We start from the raw sequence: 18,501 nt of genomic DNA, 5'->3' as shown, positions 1-18,501 counted from the left end.
GTGTTGTCGTGGATTAGTGCACATCTGGACACTTGTGCACGGGTCAGGGTTGTGAAATCTGGCAGGGGCAGCCATCGAGCACGCTGTTAGAAACATCATCAGGTGCTTGCCCGTGTTGTTTTCACCTGTACCTTCCAGTTGTTGTGACATTTCTGTCTTCCCTTCTTTCTCTTTAAACTTTCTCCTGAACATCTTCCAGTCTGCGTTTGGGTCCTCTCCCTCTGTGAGCATAATCACGACTATGTGCTGCGTTCAAGGCCACCCCAGCAGCCTGTTAGCTTCTCACATGACCTGAACACAAAGAATAACAGAGCGTCTCCAAACACAACACTATCTTTCTATCCGCACCTTAACGCTGGCAACTATTAGCAGATGTCTGCAGCGAGCATTTGCAAAGAGAGGCTCTGAAAAATACCCGGGGGCGCTCACCACATGAAACCATATTAAAATCTGGTGTCTAACTGCCTCAGACAGCTCCTCTGTTGCACTCAGACAGGAGTGTAAGGCTATCTAGTGGAATGTAACGATCTCTACACCTCCATAGAACAAAGACTCTTATCTTCATGTGCCTTCTGCCATTTCCTTTTACCCCCAGGCTCCATGGACACCAAGACGAACAGGAGTGTAAATCACTACCTCAATATCTCCTCTCCTTTCCTTCCTTCCTCCTGTTTGCTGCGTCACGCTCAGCCTGCTGCTGCTGCTGCTGCTGCTGCTGCAGGGTGGATCTGTCTTCTGCAATAGGAAGAAATCTCACGCTGTTTATTCACTTTCTTTATATTTTGCCTCCCTGTGGCTTTATTTCTTTCCTGCATGGCAAAACAATTCTTAATTTCCTATTTATCTGCAGCTCTTCCTCTCGCTCTCTTTGATGCATCCTCTGTCTTTCTCAGCCTAATTTCTCTTCCCCTGCTGCCTCCCCTCGCTGCTCTCGCTTCCTTACAGTAATGGTTTAATTGGAGCCTTTCAAGGTGGCTGTGTGTATGCAGAGGGGGGAGAGGGGGTGTTGAACTGTGGAGGCTGTTGTTGCTGGGCTGTCTGTTGAAGCGTGGTGTGGCCGGCTAGAGATAAAGAAGCTCTGTGTGTTTGTCTGAGAGACCAGCAATTAAGGCCCTCTGCAAAACTCTGAAGAAGAAGAAGAAGACGATGAAGAAGAAGAAGAGGAAGAAGAAAATTAATCTAGTGCAGATCCACTGCTTTGGATCTGGGAGGATGAGAGGAGAGAGAGGGAGGGAGTGATGTTGGGATAAAAGTGGAGGCAGGAGACTTACTCAAGAGAGGAGATGATATTTGTTATTGATGATAAAATGACAAATCAAACACATGGAGGAATACAAACAACTCTTATACCATCTTATTACATTATCTAATATCTAGGTCAAAGTTTAAAGTCATATACTGACTTACTTTAAATTATTATAGACACATTTACATGATTTATTCTTTAACTTGTTGTGGATTATTTAATTATATATTCAATATTATTACATCGTATCATCTTATGATTTTTAAAGATTATCTCTTAGATTTTAATATGTTATTCTGTTGCACTTTGTTGTTTTCACTTTTAGTGCAGCATCTTAGTTTCTTTAACTGGTTTAATCTTTTAGAGTTTTATTATCTTATTCATTTATTTAATTTTGGAGAGCTCGATTTACCATCTTAAGTTTTAAGATCTTATTTTACCTCAAGCGTTCAGCAACTTCTCTTTAATTTATTATTATTATTAATTAACTTATTTAAAAATATATGTTTATCATGTTCTTAACCTTGCATATGGATTATTAGATTGTGTTCTTTTTCTGTATTTCTAATTTATTCTGTTTAATTAGGGCCGAGCACCGCTGGTGTCGAAGGCCCTGTTGTTCTTCTAAGGATCGATTTTTATTCTTTGTCGCGTGACTTCAAACACATTTTTGGCCCCTGAACGTGAATGAAGGCGCAAAAATGTGCCTGCTAGCCTTCATATTGGGGTTATTTTGAGCTACATGCTTGAAAAAATGTATGCATATTCATGGCATCAGGACGCACAAAAAAGCCTCTCACACCCACATCCCAAACTCAACAGGAAGAGCGCCACCTAGCTTTGAAAATTAAAAATGGCTCCAAAAAGCGTCCAAATAAGGGTGCATACTTTTGCTATCATCTCCTAGAGCTTTTCTCCGATTCAGTCCAAACCAAGGTCAACCTATAGGAGACACCTGGACGAGAAAAAAATATCAGAACAAATTTTGATCAGATAAAAAATGTGGGCGTGGCATGCGTTGAGGCGGGGCATCAAACGCACATACAGCTTTGAATGTGAAGAATGACGCCCAAATAAGGGTGCATACTTTTGAGAGCTCCTCCTAGAGTTTTTCTCTGATTCAGTCCAAACAAGGAACATTCTATAGCAGACATATTGAAGATTAAATTAGTGTTAAAGGAATTCTGTTCAGACTAAAATTGTGGGCGTGGCACTCTGTCAAGTTTGGAGCTTTTCTTCACAATCTGCCAAAAACTTGGAACATTTGCACCACCTGAGGCAGCATATACTCTCAGATCTAGCTTTCGCATCATGTGGTGGCAAATATCAGGCGGCGGTTTACATGTGGCGGCAGCTCGTGTAGGCGGCGGCCGCCGGTGTGCGAGGGCCCGTTCATCGCCGCTTGCGGCTTTAATTTCTTCTTGCTTTTTGTTGTGTTACAGTTTTATTGAATGAAAGTTCTTTACAAATAAAATCTGATTGATTATAAGACTTAAAATAAAAGAGACTTGCTGCTAAAGTTCCTGGACTCCTGGAGGCTCTGTTGGACTGAAGCAGGTCAGCATGTAACATCTATCCTCTATCTTAATAACTTCACTCAGCAGAGCATCTTATGTTTGTATCTCTAACCTTCTGTGCAGAGCTCTGCTCCTCTGACGACTCCCCCGGCGCCGTTATATCTAAACCCGTCCAGCAGCGTACCTGAGACTTAACCTCAGACCGACTCAAGCCCGACAAATACAGAAAGAATGTTTGGTGTCTGTTTATCTCCCGAGGCCAGACATTTCATGTGGTCCTCTACGGATGGTTGAGGTCGACAGAGTCACCGCAGAGTGATGTCAGCGGCCTGTGGCGTCATTTACAGTCCACGTACATTACTGGGTCACTGACTCACACTGTAACTACTGCTTACACTAATAATCTGTTTGCATTTGTGGGAGTCTCTGCCAGCTCTCTGTCTGTGCTCCACATATGGAGTTAACCATGTTTCTGTCACGATGTCTCTTTCCTGTATTTAATACAGGAATCCTCTCAAACCTGCACATCAGAGCGTTTCTCCCTCCATCTAATGGATTTCAAATCTTTGCAGTCGAAGCAGAAGAAATGGTGCGATGAGAAGAAAAGGTTTGGTCACTCCGCTCGTTCTATTTCCATCTTATCCATCCCACCATCTCTGCTGTCACTCCACATCCATTAGCATGTTCATTATCCTGTAATGATGGCGGCAACATAGTGCAATTGCAATGACCCATATTTAATTGACTCCCCTCTCTGCGTTCTCAGTCGGTGACCCGGGATGAAAGCGGTTACCTCGGCGTGCTGAGTGTAAGGATCGTATGATGGAGGATTGTTTGTTTGCACAGAGACTCACTCATGGAAACAAAGATCTGCAGAAAGGATTTATGATGAGGAGTGAAGATCTTGAACTGTGGACTACTTTGCACCCAGTGTGACGTCTGGTGGATCTCTAGAAGTGGATCTAAATACATGATTAAGTGTTACTTCACTGAGTGTGTCATGAAGTCAGGAGAATATTCTCCCAGACAATCAGAGATATTTGTTCAGCATCAGAGCGTGACGTGAGGACTTCAACTGGAAACAAACTTCATTCCTGATGTGCAACTTTACTGTATTTATATCAGACTTGTTTTCACCGTGATCTCTAACTCATCATCCATCCATTCAGAACAACAGAGTAGAAATAGAACAGCTCCCATCGGCTGCAGCAAACAATCCTCGTGTTAGCAGTGAGCTTGAGATAATGTCTCTGATGTGTTCTCTGTAATTTAAGATGCTTTGGCTCCTCATACACTAAGTTCAATCCTCTGTGTTCTCACTCTGTCATTCAGGCAGGTTTTGGTTCTGCAGATGAAGTTCTTGGCAGGTGAGTTTGTTCTGATACTGAAATAATTTATGAAACTTCAAAAATCAAGACAACGTTCATTTCTCCAAACTGAGAACTACCTCTAATCACTGCTCGGCAGACTCAGATTATACGTCCCTCTTTTCTTCCAGCTGGCTTTAAACCTTTTCAGTTTCAGCAACCTGATACAGTCTCAATATTTACCTGGATCCATCAACCTCCAGGACACCTCCAGATAAAGAAGGTGATGCATGTAGTCCTGTTGGGAGTCAGATTCTGGATCACATGTGTGGTGTACTGGCAGGGGTTCTTCTGGAGCGCTCGCCATGTTTGTTTTGGTGTTTTTCCACCTCTGCAGCTGCCTGAGAGAACATTCAGACAGCCAATCAGTGCAGTGCTTCATTATCACAGCATCCATTCAAACTCAGATCACTGCCTGAGACAACATTCAGGCAGCCAATCAGAGGAGAGCTTCATTATCACAGCATCCATGCAAACTCAGATCACTGCCTGAGACAACATTCAGACAGCCAATCAGAGGAGAGCTTCATTATCACAGCATCCATGCAAACTCAGATCACTGCCTGAGACAACATTCAGGCAGCCAATCAGAGGAGAGCTTCATTATCACAGCATCCATGCAAACTCAGATCACTGCCTGAGACAACATTCAGGCAGCCAATCAGAGGAGAGCTTCATTATCACAGCATCCATTCAAACTCAGATCACTGCCTGAGACAACATTCAGACAGCCAATCAGAGGAGAGCTTCATTATCACAGCATCCATGCAAACTCAGATCACTGCCCGGGTTGTATTTCGGGGCTGGTGCTCGCGCTGGTTCAGAGCTGGTTGAACTCGTGAACCAACAAGAGAGGCTGCTGCAAACCCTCCACAGAGGCTGCAGATCCTCCACAGAGGCTGCAGATCCTCCACAGAGACTGCAGATCCTCCACAGAGACTGCTGCAGATCCTCCACAGAGACTGCTGCACATCCTCCACAGAGGCTGCAGATCCTCCACAGAGGCTGCAGATCCTCCACAGAGACTGCTGCACATCCTCCACAGAGGCTGCTGCAGACCCTCCACAGAGGCTGCAGATCCTCCACAGAGGCTGCTGCAGATCCTCCACAGAGGCTGCTGCAGATCCTCCACAGAGGCTGCTGCACATCCTCCACAGAGGCTGCTACAGATCCTCCACAGAGGCTGATGCAGATCCTCCACAGAGGCTGCAGATCCTCCACAGAGGCTGCTGCAGAACCTCCACAGAGGCTGCTGCAGATCCTCCACAGAGGCTGCTGCAGATCCTCCACAGAGGCTGCTGCAGATCCTCCACAGAGGCTGCTGCAGATCCTCCACAGAGGCTGCTGCACATCCTCCACAGAGGCTGCTGCACATCCTCCACAGAGGCTGCTGCACATCCTCCACAGAGGCTGCTGCACATCCTCCACAGAGGCTGCTGCAGACCCTCCACAGAGGCTGAACCTGGGATGACTGAATTGACAACCTTGCTAAAAAGTCAACCAGGAAACATGTGAGCAGATTAAAGTACCATTATAGCTCATCTAAAAAATAGTTTTTAGTATAGTAAATGTGACTTCTGGTCTTGCAGTTTAAGATCACAAAGCTGCACCAGTAAAAGTCCTTCCAGTAGCTTTAAATCTGACATTGCATGTGTTGAATGTTGACAGGAAAGCATGCAAACACCAGCTTCTCCCTGTCAGAGACCTCAGTCTAACTTTGGACTTTTATCTCTCTCCGTATGAACATCTGGTGTGATTACAGCCGTTTTTAAACTCTCAGTGCAGAGACTGGTTGTCATGCCAGGGCCTTGACTGTGCCCTTGTGGGTATGTTTGTTATGTCTGTTTGTGGGTTTCACCACATGACTCACTGGCCTCTATTATTTCGCTGCCATCGCTCCGAACAACGAAATAAAAATGTTTGTTTATTTCCTTTGCAGAAATAACTCTGGGAAATCCCTTGAAGGTTATTGCTCAAGTTTGGCCGTAGCTTTCGTGCCTCGGTCTGTCATCAGAGTGATCACGCACTCTCAGACTCAGTTATTACTGCAGGGGTCTGCTCTTAATGCGTGGTATCAGTCAGGGGCGGTCACTGCAGAGGGAGGCCAGGCAGGAAACAGGGCTGGCTTAGAGGAGGAAACTTCTTCTTCACATGCTCTCACTTACATGTTTCTCTTTGTCACGCAGGAACACGTGCCGCCTCACGGCCCTGCAGTAAACAAACTGCTCATTCAGTCTCATTGGAGCACACATGGACACACCCTCTCTGAACTCCTGACTGGAATCTTCAATCTAGATCTGATTTACTTCTCAAAGGGCTCATCTGTCAGACCAACTCTGCCTGTTAAATCAAGTACATTCAGTACAGTGACTTAATTTGGATGCGGAAATAGGATGCTGTAATGAGGCCCCTCTGCTGGATCACAAGGCTGAGACCCTCTGCTGAATCACAAGGCTGAGACCCTCTGGAAACTACAAGCTGGAGTTTAATGTCTTCTTTAGGTCATTCATGCTGAGGTAATATAGTTCATGTCTGAGAAAGATCGCCCAAGATCTAATCAATCAATCTTTATTTATAAAGCTCCAGATCCTCAGACTCTCTCCAAACAGAGCAGGTCTAGACCGGACTCTATGTTCCATTAACAAAGACCCAACATCAAGACCGGATCAGATCCAGTCCCATCTTCCAGACAGGACTCAGTCTGATCTCATCTTAATCCACCATGAGCAGAGCACTTTGCAGCATTTAGCAAGTTACAGTGGCAAGGACAAACTTCCTTTAACAGGCAGAAACCTCCAGCAGGACCAGACTCATGTTAGACACACATCTGCTGAGACCGTGTTGGAGAGAGGGATAGAGGGAGATGAAGAGAGAGAGAGAGATGATAGTGGGGAGACGGATAGTAGTAGTTGTAGCAGCTGGAGTCTGGACCACGTCCACAGCAGCAGAGATCCAGAGGAACCTACGAGACAAGGGAGCTCAGGGACTCCAGAAAGGTCTATGGTTAGTAACTTTAATGGGACAGGAAGAGTTAAAGTGAGAGACAGGCAGAGAGAGGAGAGAGAGGGAAAGACAGGATCCCAGTGTGTCAGTCTAAGCCTATAGCAGCAGAACTAAGACCTGGTCCAAGCCTGATCCAGCTCTAACTATAAGCTTTATCAAAAAGGAAAGTTTGAAGCCTACTCTTAAAAGTAGAGAGGGTGTCTGCCTCCCGGACCCTGACTGGTAGATGATTCCAAAGGAGAGGGGCCTGATAACTGAAGACTCTACCTCCCATACTACTTTTAGAGACTTATGATGAGCAGGCCTGCATGATGGGAACGTAGTGTTCTAGAGGGGTAGAATAAAAGTAAGAGGAAGAGAAGATGTGCTTACAGGAGAACCAGTGGGTTATAAATACAGAACTTTTGATCCCCTCTCAGATCAAGCTGTTGGAAACTTCCCTGTCTGTTCCTAGGAAGAGCATGAATCAGGATGTATGAAGTCATGCTTGTGATGCAACCTTTGACACGAGTAAAAAAGCTTGAAATTCCAGTGGATCACATGTTAGAGAGCACGGAGTCAGGCATGAAGAGGAAGCTGATAACAAGTGGAAAGGAAAGGCAGCTTCAACAAGCTTGTCCTGCACATAAATCTGTGAAGCAGACCTGAAGTACAGATGTAATGATGCAGAAGATATGCTCCATTCGTCACGGTTGACTTTCTGCCCCCTGAAAACAGAGAGAAAACACTTCCTCCCTTCCTCTTTGCATCACAGCAGAGAGAGCTCCAGGAGAGTGTGGGATTGTTTGGAGAAGATGTTTTCTGGGCTTCAGAGAGGAGGAGGAGGAGGAGGAGGAGGAGGAGGCTGGCTCCGGCCTTTGGAGGATTGAAATTGAGCTGAAAATAATTAGTGGAGTAGGGCCGGCCTGACATGGAGGAAGCAATGCTAATATATGTTAACTCAATTTGGCCCTCTCCCATCGGCCACACACGACAGAGCCTGAAGACGCCTCGTCACGTTTCCTCCCTCCCCAGAAGTTAACATCTGCTGAGGCCTCCACGACACAGAGCATGCCATCTGTCCTCTTCCTCCTTCTCTCTCTCTCTCCTTCACTTCTATCCCTTCAGTAACGAGGGATGGCAGCTCAGAGTGAAACAGTGTGATGTGACATGTTTCCTGAAGCTGTAATGATGTAAATAATCTTCAACAGCCTATCTCCTCGCCGTGATCCTGTTACTGGTACACTCAGCCGAGGACAGTAACTCCATCCTGTAGACGGTTTGGGTCTGGGCTGTGAGACGAGCGTGCCACAGATCTTCAGTTTGAGGACAAAGACCTTTTCTCTGAGTGAAACTGGAGATCGCCAAGAAAGCATCTGGCGACCTGGACGCTGGGTAGAAGATCTGGAGATGAAAAATGCCAATAATGCGAGCCTCCTTCCTTCAGGTCTTTTGGCAGGAGAGGCTGAACCTGATACATTCCTTCCTCAAAGCTTCTCTCTCTCTCAGTGTCACTCTCTCTCTCTCTCTCTCATTTGTCCCTCACCTTCCTCACCGCCGGCCGATGGAGAGGCGGGCCGACGGAGACAGGATACGCGGTTTGTCAGCCAGCAGCGGACGTGCCTGGCGGAGCTCCGCTTTCAGCCGAGGTGTCAAACAAAGAGTCACTCGGTCCAAGAACTGTGAGGACAAGCTGTAAGTCTGTCTGAGTCACCCCCCTCCACCCCTCCACCCCTCCACCTCTCCTCTTGTGATAGCTCTTGCCAGCGTTCTCTCTCTCTCTGTTTCACTACCTGACCTCCTCTCCCTCTCTCATCCTGAGCTGCCCGGAAAACAAAAAGAACCAAAGCAATAAGGTGACACCGTCGACTCCTAACAAATTGCTTTCTTGTGTATCCCCCCGCTCCCCGTGTCCTCCCCCTGTGTCCTCCCCCTCCTCCCCCTCCTCCCCCTCTTAGAGAGCGTTAAGGTGACGAGTCAAAGAGCCGCCCTGTGTGCTTTCTCATGTGAATGTGTGCGTGTGCTAAAGATGGAGCTGGGAGGGCAGGCAGGGCAAACACAAGTAGATTTCCTCTCGGACACAATCTCATCATCTTTTGTTGCCGCTGTCAGGCAGATGGTGCCACCTGGTTCCTCTTTTTAACACACATACACACACACACTTTCACTAACAGATGCACACACACACACACACCTCCGCCCTGCTCAGTAAAAGACCATACATCATTTCATTACCCGTCTTCAGTTTGGTACAATAACATCCGCCGGGGTAATAACTGCAGAACATTTCATCAGGGAGATCAGCGTGTCCTGCTGGGCAGCGCTGCCAGCTTTCCTCTTTCCTTGTAAAACTATCCCCTCGTCTTCTCTCCACCACCTTCAATCAAACTGCACCTGATACTTTTGATTAAATCTGAATACACTGCATTCAGGGCGGGCGGCACCGAGGGTGGAAGGGGACAACACAGAGGCTGAGGGTGACGACAGAGTGAGATAAAGAAAATCAGAAAGTCACTCTGTAGATTTATTTTCACAGCGTCACATGGTGTGGGAGCTAATTCACATTTTCAGATCAGATCTTTATCCTGAGGGAAATTACAGTACATTAGAGAATATTAGAGAATATTAGAGAATATTAGAGAATATTAGAGAATATTAAAGGTATAATAGAAATAGAAAAGTTACATTTAAAAAGTGCAGAATATTTAGAATCAATAATAAATACTTCCTGTTATTCCTGGTAGCTTAGACTAAACTGGAACATTAGATATTAATTAGTAAGAAAACTTTCAGGAAGTTGTGATGTTTCAACACTTCCTGTAGACGGAGAGCTTTGCTGTTCACCAGGATTTATATTTAACATTACGTCCACATGAAAACAATATTTAGTGTTGATCTCAATCAGCTCTTGAAGTGAAGACCAAGCGTTCAGGACTCTGAGGCCGGTCTGATTCCTGTGAGGAGTTTTCTTGTTGTGTTGAATCTGGTGACACTTTTAGACTGACTCTGTGTTTCCAGGACAAAGACTGCATTTCCCATGAGCACCGTCACCCACTGCTGTCCGGTTGTTAAGTGATGACATCACACCTATATATAAAACTGTCTCCAGGTTCAAGCTGCACACACATTTACTTTCAATATCCTTTGTGTAGGCTCCGGTTTTAACTAACTTATATTCATGTGATGACACAGAGAGGAAGAGATGGATGAAGTTTCAGTGAAATTCTTCAATGACAGAAAGAGAAACTTGTATGTAGAGATCCCTGAAGTTAGCATAAAGCTATGGAATCAGTAAAGATATGCTAGCCCAGGCAGTAAGATGAGATAAGATAGATAAGAGATAATAAAACAGTATAAAATAGCAATTATTAAAAAGTTATTATGAATTCAATTAAAGAAAGTAAAATAAGCATATCTTAAGAACGTATACACACAACTAAAAAAGTACATTTATATATATTTATGAAACCAGTGATGCAGTGATGCAGTGTGCACAGGCTACTAACATAGGTTAACAAGCTCCACCCACAACCAGGCTCTAGCATGACGGCCGTATACGCTAGCTCCTGATGTTTGAATAAGTAAACAATAACAGGAGGCTGGACATTTAAACATGAAGCAGTAAGATAGACAGGTGAGGTGTTAATGATCATAGATCCAGTCCATGTCCACTTCTTCTTCTTCCTCTGCAGGAGAGATTAACAGGTGATACAGGTACTGTCATCTTACAGAGGAGGAGCTTCTTTATCTCAGTCAGCTGCTCACTTAACTAAAATGTGCTCAGCTTCCAGTTTGAAGGAAAACAAAGCTAAACAAGTCAGACTTCCTACAGACGACCTTTGGTAACCCTGTTTGGGATCCATTGGCATCAGCTCATATAGTGTTAGTTGAGCTAGCATCTTGTGCTACTTCAATTCTCAGCAGTGTTGATTGACAGACGAGCAGATGACATGTTGCTTGTCATGCATATCCTGTGTTTTCATAAAGTATCAGCTGAAGAGAGAAAGGCCAGTCCAACTGTAAAAACAGGAAGCTCACTTTTTACAAATTTTAAAATTGTTTCAAAAACATGTTTTTTCTGTTACTAGCTTTAGATATTATCAATCAACTGAAGTTGGGTCAAAACTAAATTTCTAATTAGAGGTATCTTAAGAATGTATTTTAAAAAGAAATCTGTTTTTGGAAATGAACTCTTCAAGTGTGTCATGCATACGAAGGAGCAGCTCTCAGGATTCACACACTGGCATGAACATCCTGTGCAGAGATATCTTTATTACAGAGCAAGGCCCTGGGTGTAGAGTTTCTCCTTCTTCTTCACCTTCAGCTCATCCTGCCATCAGACATGATGACAAACATGATGCTAACTCCTCCTGCATGCTAGCTTACTTCTCCCTGACAAACCTTACCTGCAGACTTCTCCACACAGCTCCACTCTTTCATGGAGAATCTGACCCAACATGTATAATTCAGTATAAATAACCCGTGCAGATGCTGGTAATCTTATTTATAAGGCCGCCCTGTCTCTGAGCGTCTTGTTATCTGTTATAAAACATACATAATAAATGAGAGCAGGAACATGGCTGACACTCTGTTCCTGACAGACTCAGGAGCAGATCTTCAGTTGTGTGTTTCTGTGTTTGACTTTACATCATCCTTCACACCTCTGTGTATACAAGCCTGACTGAACACAGAAGTCATGTATGTGCCTTTACATGTACGTGCCATCCGCTCATGTAAACACAATCCCTCATTACTTTCACAGCGCTCTCTGTTTGTTGGAGCATTCCCTGTTTTTCAGCACCAGCTCTGACAGCAGCTGTCAAACAAGGAAGCGAATCATCATCAAAGTGAGCGAACGGGCGACTGATGGCACAAAAGAGGAGCATTGACACATCAACACTGTACCGGGTCACCGTGTCGAACACGTGAACACACCCCGGCCTGCACAGCTGCCTCCTCCCACGCTCATCTCTCTTCACCAGCCTGAGCCGTGCAGAGGAGCGAGCTCTGACGCCGTGAATGACTTCCCCTCGCCTGACTGTAAACATCCTTTCAGGTGCTGTCTCCCTCATTTCAGATTCCTCTCACTCACAAGTCATTATTGACAATTTGGCATTTCAGGAAAAGTTGAGGTCAGTTTGCCTCGAGTGAGATGAGTTAAGATTTCAGTCACACCTCGACATCCGTGTGTCGGCCTGCGTCTTCAATCATCAGAGAGTTAACAGTCACAACAAAGCTTTGAGCCTGACTGACAGCTGTTCACACTCACATGTGTTCATATCTCAGGTGTGACAATGACATGGAAGAGTTAGCATTTCATGGGTTACAGTTATTAGAACACAGAGGTCAAAGGTGAAACTGTGTTTAAATCAAGCAACAACCTCAGGCCCATGTGGAAGTGTTACAAACTGCAGTTCATTGAGCGTCCACTAGAGGCGGGCTGCAGAAACACAGGAAACCACATACACACCCATTCAAAGAGCCTTTAAATAAACATGTTTACAGCCTGGTTCAAAAAGGTGTTTTAGTCTGAAGTAGAGCTGGGCGATATTGAAAAAGATGTTATCAGGATAATATATTTAATATGAGTTCATATTGATAATTATCAGGATAAATATTAAATCATTATTTTAAATGTAAAGTCAGATTTTTGGTCCTGAGTGAAAGTTGAAGTTTGTTAGTTTGTATCTGGATTCAGTTTCTGATGAACTTCTTGAATCCATCATTTCTGATGCTGCTAACAGGAAGCAGGTCTTTAATGTGAGATCAGATCTTTGTGAAGTTTTAGTTTGTAGATTCTTATTTCTCTCAGGTTGAGATTATTTCTATAATTTGATTGAAAACTACAACAAATATTTATCTAACTGTATTCTGTGTGTCAGTTTATAGAGTAGTGTTATAAGTTGTCCACTCCTCTTTAAGGTTACTAAGGGTCACAGGCAGAGTGATGTTGTTTCCCACAGGGCAGTGAACGCATCACGTTTCTTCAGTGTTCACAGCAGAGGTTGTCTCTGTGCTCTTCCTTCCCCTTCATCCTGAAAGAATCTTTAATGAAGTGTCTGAAGTTAAGAGTTAGGGTAAGAGTTAGGATTAGGATTAGGATTAGGGTTAGGGTTAGGGTTAGGGTCTGGGTTAGGGTTAGGGTTAGGATGAGGATGAGGATGAGGATGAGGGTGAGGGTGAGGGTGAGGGTGAGGGTGAGGGTGAGGGTGAGGGTGAGGGTTAGGGTCTGGGTTAGGGTTAGGGTTAGGATTAGGATTAGGGTTAGGGTTAGGGTTAGGGTTAGGGTTAGGGTTAGGGTTAAGATTAGGGTTAGGGTTAGGGTTAGGGTTAGGATTAGGATTAGGGTTAGGGTTAGGGTTAGGGTTAGGGTTAGGATTAGGATTAGGATTAGGGTTAGGGTTAGGGTTAAGATTAGGGTTAGGGTTAGGGTTAAGATTAGGGTTAGGGTTAGGGTTAGGGTTAGGGTTAGGATTAGGATTAGGGTTAGGGTTAGGGTTAGGATTAGGATTAGGATTAGGGTTAGGGTTAGGGTTAGGGTTAGGGTTAGGGTTAGGATTAGGATTAGGGTTAGGGTTAGGGTTAGGATTAGGATTAGGGTTAGGGTTAGGGTTAGGATTAGGATTAGGGTTAGGGTTAGGATTAGGGTTAGGGTTAGGGTTAGGGTTAGGGTTAAGATTAGGGTTAGGGTTAGGGTTAGGGTTAGGATTAGGGTTAGGGTTAGGGTTAGGGTTAGGATTAGGATTAGGGTTAGGGTTAGGGTTAGGGTTAGGGTTAGGGTTAAGATTAGGGTTAGGGTTAGGGTTAGGATTAGGATTAGGGTTAGGGTTAGGATTAGGGTTAGGGTTAGGGTTAGGGTTAGGGTTAAGATTAGGGTTAGGGTTAGGGTTAGGGTTAGGATTAGGATTAGGGTTAGGGTTAGGGTTAGGATTAGGGTTAGGGTTAGGATTAGATTAGGGTTAGGGTTAGGATTAGGATTAGGGTTAGGGTTAGGGTTAGGGTTAGGATTAGGGTTAGGGTTAGGGTTAGGATTAGGGTTAGGGTTAGGGTTAAGATTAGGGTTAGGGTTAGGGTTAGGGTTAGGGTTAGGATTAGGATTAGGGTTAGGGTTAGGGTTAGGGTTAGGGTTAGGGTTAAGATTAGGGTTAGGGTTAGGGTTAGGGTTAGGATTAGGATTAGGGTTAGGGTTAGGGTTAGGATTAGGGTTAGGGTTAGGGTTAGGGTTAAGATTAGGGTTAGGGTTAGGGTTAGGGTTAGGGTTAGGATTAGGGTTAGGGTTAGGGTTAGGGTTAGGGTTAGGATTAGGATTAGGGTTAGGGTTAGGGTTAGGATTAGGATTAGGGTTAGGGTTAGGGTTAGGGTTAGGATTAGGGTTAGGGTTAGGGTTAGGATTAGGGTTAGGGTTAGGATTAGGGTTAGGGTTAGGGTTAGGATTAGGATTAGGGTTAGGATTAGGGTTAGGGTTAGGGTTAGGGTTAGGATTAGGACTAGGGTTAGGGTTAGGGTTAGGATTAGGGTTAGGGTTAGGGTTAGGATTAGGATTAGGGTTAGGATTAGGGTTAGGGTTAGGGTTAGGATTAGGGTTAGGGTTAAGCAAACAGAAACAGAACCAGACTCATGCAAACAGAACCAGAACCGAACCAGGTCCTAACTGAATCAGAAGCAAATCAGAACCATATCAGAAACGAACCTGAACCGAACATGAACTGAACCAAACCTGAACCAGAACCAAACCCTAACCGAACCGAACCAGAACACAATTTAACAAACAGAACCAGAACCAAACCCGAGCAAACCGAACCAGAACCATACCAGAACCGAACCAGAACCGAACCAGAACCGAACCAGAACCCAACAAGAACCGAACCAGAACCGAACCAGAACCATACCAGAACCGTACCAGAACCGAACAGAACCAAACCCAAGCAACCCCAACCAGAACCGAACCAGAACCGAACCAGAACCGAACCAGAACCGAACCAGAACTGAACCAGAACCGAACCAGAACCAAACCGAATCAGAACCAAACCGAATCAGAACCATACCAGAACCGAACCAGAACCAAACCGAATCAGAACCATACCAGAACCGAACCAGAACCGAACCAGAACCGAACCAGAACCGAACCTGAACAGAACTCAAGCAAACAGAACCAGAACCAGAACCAAACCAGAACCGAACCAAACCTGAACACAATTTAACAAACAGAACCAGAACCAAATCCAAGCAAACCCAACCAGAACCGAACCTGACCCGAACTAGAGCCGAACCAGAAACCAATCAGAACCATACTAGAACCATACTAGAACCGTACCAGAACCGAACAGAACCGAACCAGAACTGTACCAGAACAGAACCAGAACCGTACCAGAACCTTACCAGAACCAGAACCGAACCAGAACCGTCAAGCAAACTTTCTTAATGTCCTCAGGTTGGCATTGAGAAAAATCCGATGCCTCAGCTTGGATGGTCTGATCCGGTTTCTCCTCTCAGTGAGTATTTGCCCGGTCTTTGTGAAGAACCCTAACCCTAACCCTCTCTGAAGGAACAGATGAAGCCACGATACACAGCCTCCCCTCCATCACCTGGATCCTATATCCTCACATGTGATTGGCCGCATGGCCGCCATGCTGACCAATCAAAACAAAGTTCTGCTGTGAGCAGAGCTGGGGCTGAGCACTGAGAGAGCTAAGCAGGGACAGGAACTAACTGATCCACTATAAAGCATGGACTCTCAGAGCCGCAGCTTCTGATCATGACATCACTAATGTGTTTAATCTGTGTTACAATTATGAGGGGGTCCTTGGACAAGTTCCTCACCTGTAAGGGAACTTTGAGAACTTTGAGAACCCTTGCTGTAGCTAGCAGGAGTCCAAACTCCTGATAGTGAAAACAAAGGGAACAAACAGAAACTCCACGCTGTAGACATCACTGATCATAATAGACATCTCCATGCAGGAAGACAGTTTACATTCTTTAAATCTCTGAGAGATCTTCAAATACAGAGAGCGTCTTTACACCGGTGAGACTTTTTCAGAGTTTAACTCAAATAAAGAAACGTGACATTTGTTTTGTTTTATATGGAACACTGAGCAGGATGAACATCAGGATGAAGAAGGTATATTTTGAGTTTGAGATGAGAAACATTTGTGGCCATTTTATTGAGGTCATTAAAGCTCTGATCCTCTGATCATTATTATTATTTAATTATTTCACTAAGGAAGCTTCCTGATTCCTTTGCAGGTTCTTTTGTTTTTTCTTTGCTCATTTTATATTTTTTGAGAAAAGAGAAAGATGAGATGTTAGCCATCATTGTTACTTGGTTGCATTAATAAAGTGAAGTGCTGTACATCTGTGGTTGCATTATTCTATTATCAACAACAATCTAGTAGGAACATATTAGACTATTTAGGAACTAAATTAGGAACTGCATTTAGACTGTCATACCAGCTTGATCATCAATGAAAATGTCCTGGACAATGATCTCTGGAAAAGAGTGGGAACCCTGTGGATGAACAGAGATATGAGAACAATCAACTCAAGGCCGCTCTGGAAGAGACTGAAAAGCAGCTGCAGAGACACCTTATTGAGGAGGCTGCAGGAGAGGAGGAGGCTGCAGGAGGAGAGGAGGAGGCTGCAGGAGGAGAGGATGAGGCTGCAGGAGGAGAGGATGAGGCTGCAGGAGGAGAGGAGGAGGCTGCAGGAGGAGAGGAGGAGGCTGCAGGAGGAGAGGAGGAGGCTGCAGGAGAGGAGGAGGCTGAAGGAGGAGAGGAGGAGGCTGCAGGAGGAGAGGATGAGGCTGCAGGAGGAGAGGAGGAGGCTGCAGGAGGAGAGGAGGAGGCTGCAGGAGGAGAGGATGAGGCTGCAGGAGGAGAGGATGAGGCTGCAGGAGGAGACTCATGCAAAGAAAATGTTCACACCCAGCCATCCAAGTCTTTCTTTAACTTTTTGGGAAGCTCAGATTTGCTCCAGCTGACCTGATGTCTGAAGCAGGGCTGAGTCTAACGATGACTTTGATAGTCGATGGTCTCAACAATCAGTGGACTAATCTGATCATGTGTTATATTGGATTATTAAGCGTACTCCTATTCAGTGGCTCTGATCCAAACTTGAAGCTGAGTCTTGAATAAAGACATTTATTGCCTCCTGTGTTTTTGTACATATTGAAGATTTAAATCATGAGTGGAACTCGATCCTGTGAAACAGATTAATGTGAGCGTTTATAGAGGTGCTCAGATTAGAGAGAATAACAGATTAATACTAAACCAACCTCTGTGCCCGGGGAGAATGTGTCTGTGCATGTGAATGGGTACAACAAAGGCGTGTGTGTGTATGTGTGTGTGTGTGTGTGTCTGTGTCTGTGTCTTTGTGTGTACGCTGTACCCCAGCCAAGCTTTAGCTACACAGCAGATGGACAGTTTGAATAAATAAATGTTGTGCATGACATGATTGCTCTTTCTCCCATCTCCCTTTCTCTCCCTCTCCCTCTCTCTCCTCCTCTCTTTACTCCCCCCACCTCACCCCTCCACTCCCCCCCATCCCTCCCTCTGTCTGTGGCTACATGAAGGCCAAGTCATGAGCTGACTCTTTGCTTTCAGAAGCCTTTTGTCTGGCTTGGCAGCAGAACAGATTCAATCATGTCTGAAGGTCAAGAAGTTAAAAAGCCCCGAGTTGCCTCCCGTTTCTCTCTCTGTGTGATGGCGAGAATGGATACGAGAAGAGAGAGAGAGGTGAAAAAAAGAGGAGACAGTCGGACCAGAAGAAATCTTTTTGCAAGTAAACATGAAGTCATTTCTGGGTATGCACCGACACGCATGAACACACACACACACACACACACACACACACACGCACACACGGAGGAGGATACACAGAGACGTCCACCGAGCGCCGTAGAGGAATAAACAGAAGCCTGCAGGGGATTGATCTTTTACTTCACCAGAGCTACAGCAAACACTGCTCCCATTAATCCTTCACACACACACACACACACACACACACACACACACACACACACTGCTTCTATAGCTGCACAGGAATGTGTGTAATTAAGTGAAATGACAATCTGGCATGGTGGATGCAGACTTTTGCTCCAGCATGTATGATGAAAGTTACATCGCTGCAGAAGCTGCAGAGGGATTGAATGGAGTAAAGTCCAACAGATGCTCCTCATAGAAACTTTAATTGAGCCTTTTTGTGCATGGTAGAAATAGCAGTGAGAATCCATGCATCACACCCACAACCACTGAAAGTAATTTAATTTCCTCTCAATGACTTTACTCTTAAAAAAGCAAGGATATTTCTCCTCACGCAGCGTTTCTCATTCTGCTCTGATCCTCATCATTACCAGGTTTATTCTCCATCAAAAGCAGGAAGTAATTAAACGTTC

Source organism: Notolabrus celidotus, chromosome 2, assembly GCF_009762535.1.
Source record: "Notolabrus celidotus isolate fNotCel1 chromosome 2, fNotCel1.pri, whole genome shotgun sequence".
Taxonomy (NCBI): Eukaryota; Metazoa; Chordata; class Actinopteri; order Labriformes; family Labridae; genus Notolabrus; species Notolabrus celidotus.
The sequence above is the reverse complement of the archived record's forward strand: the minus strand, read 5'-3'. Positions refer to the sequence as shown.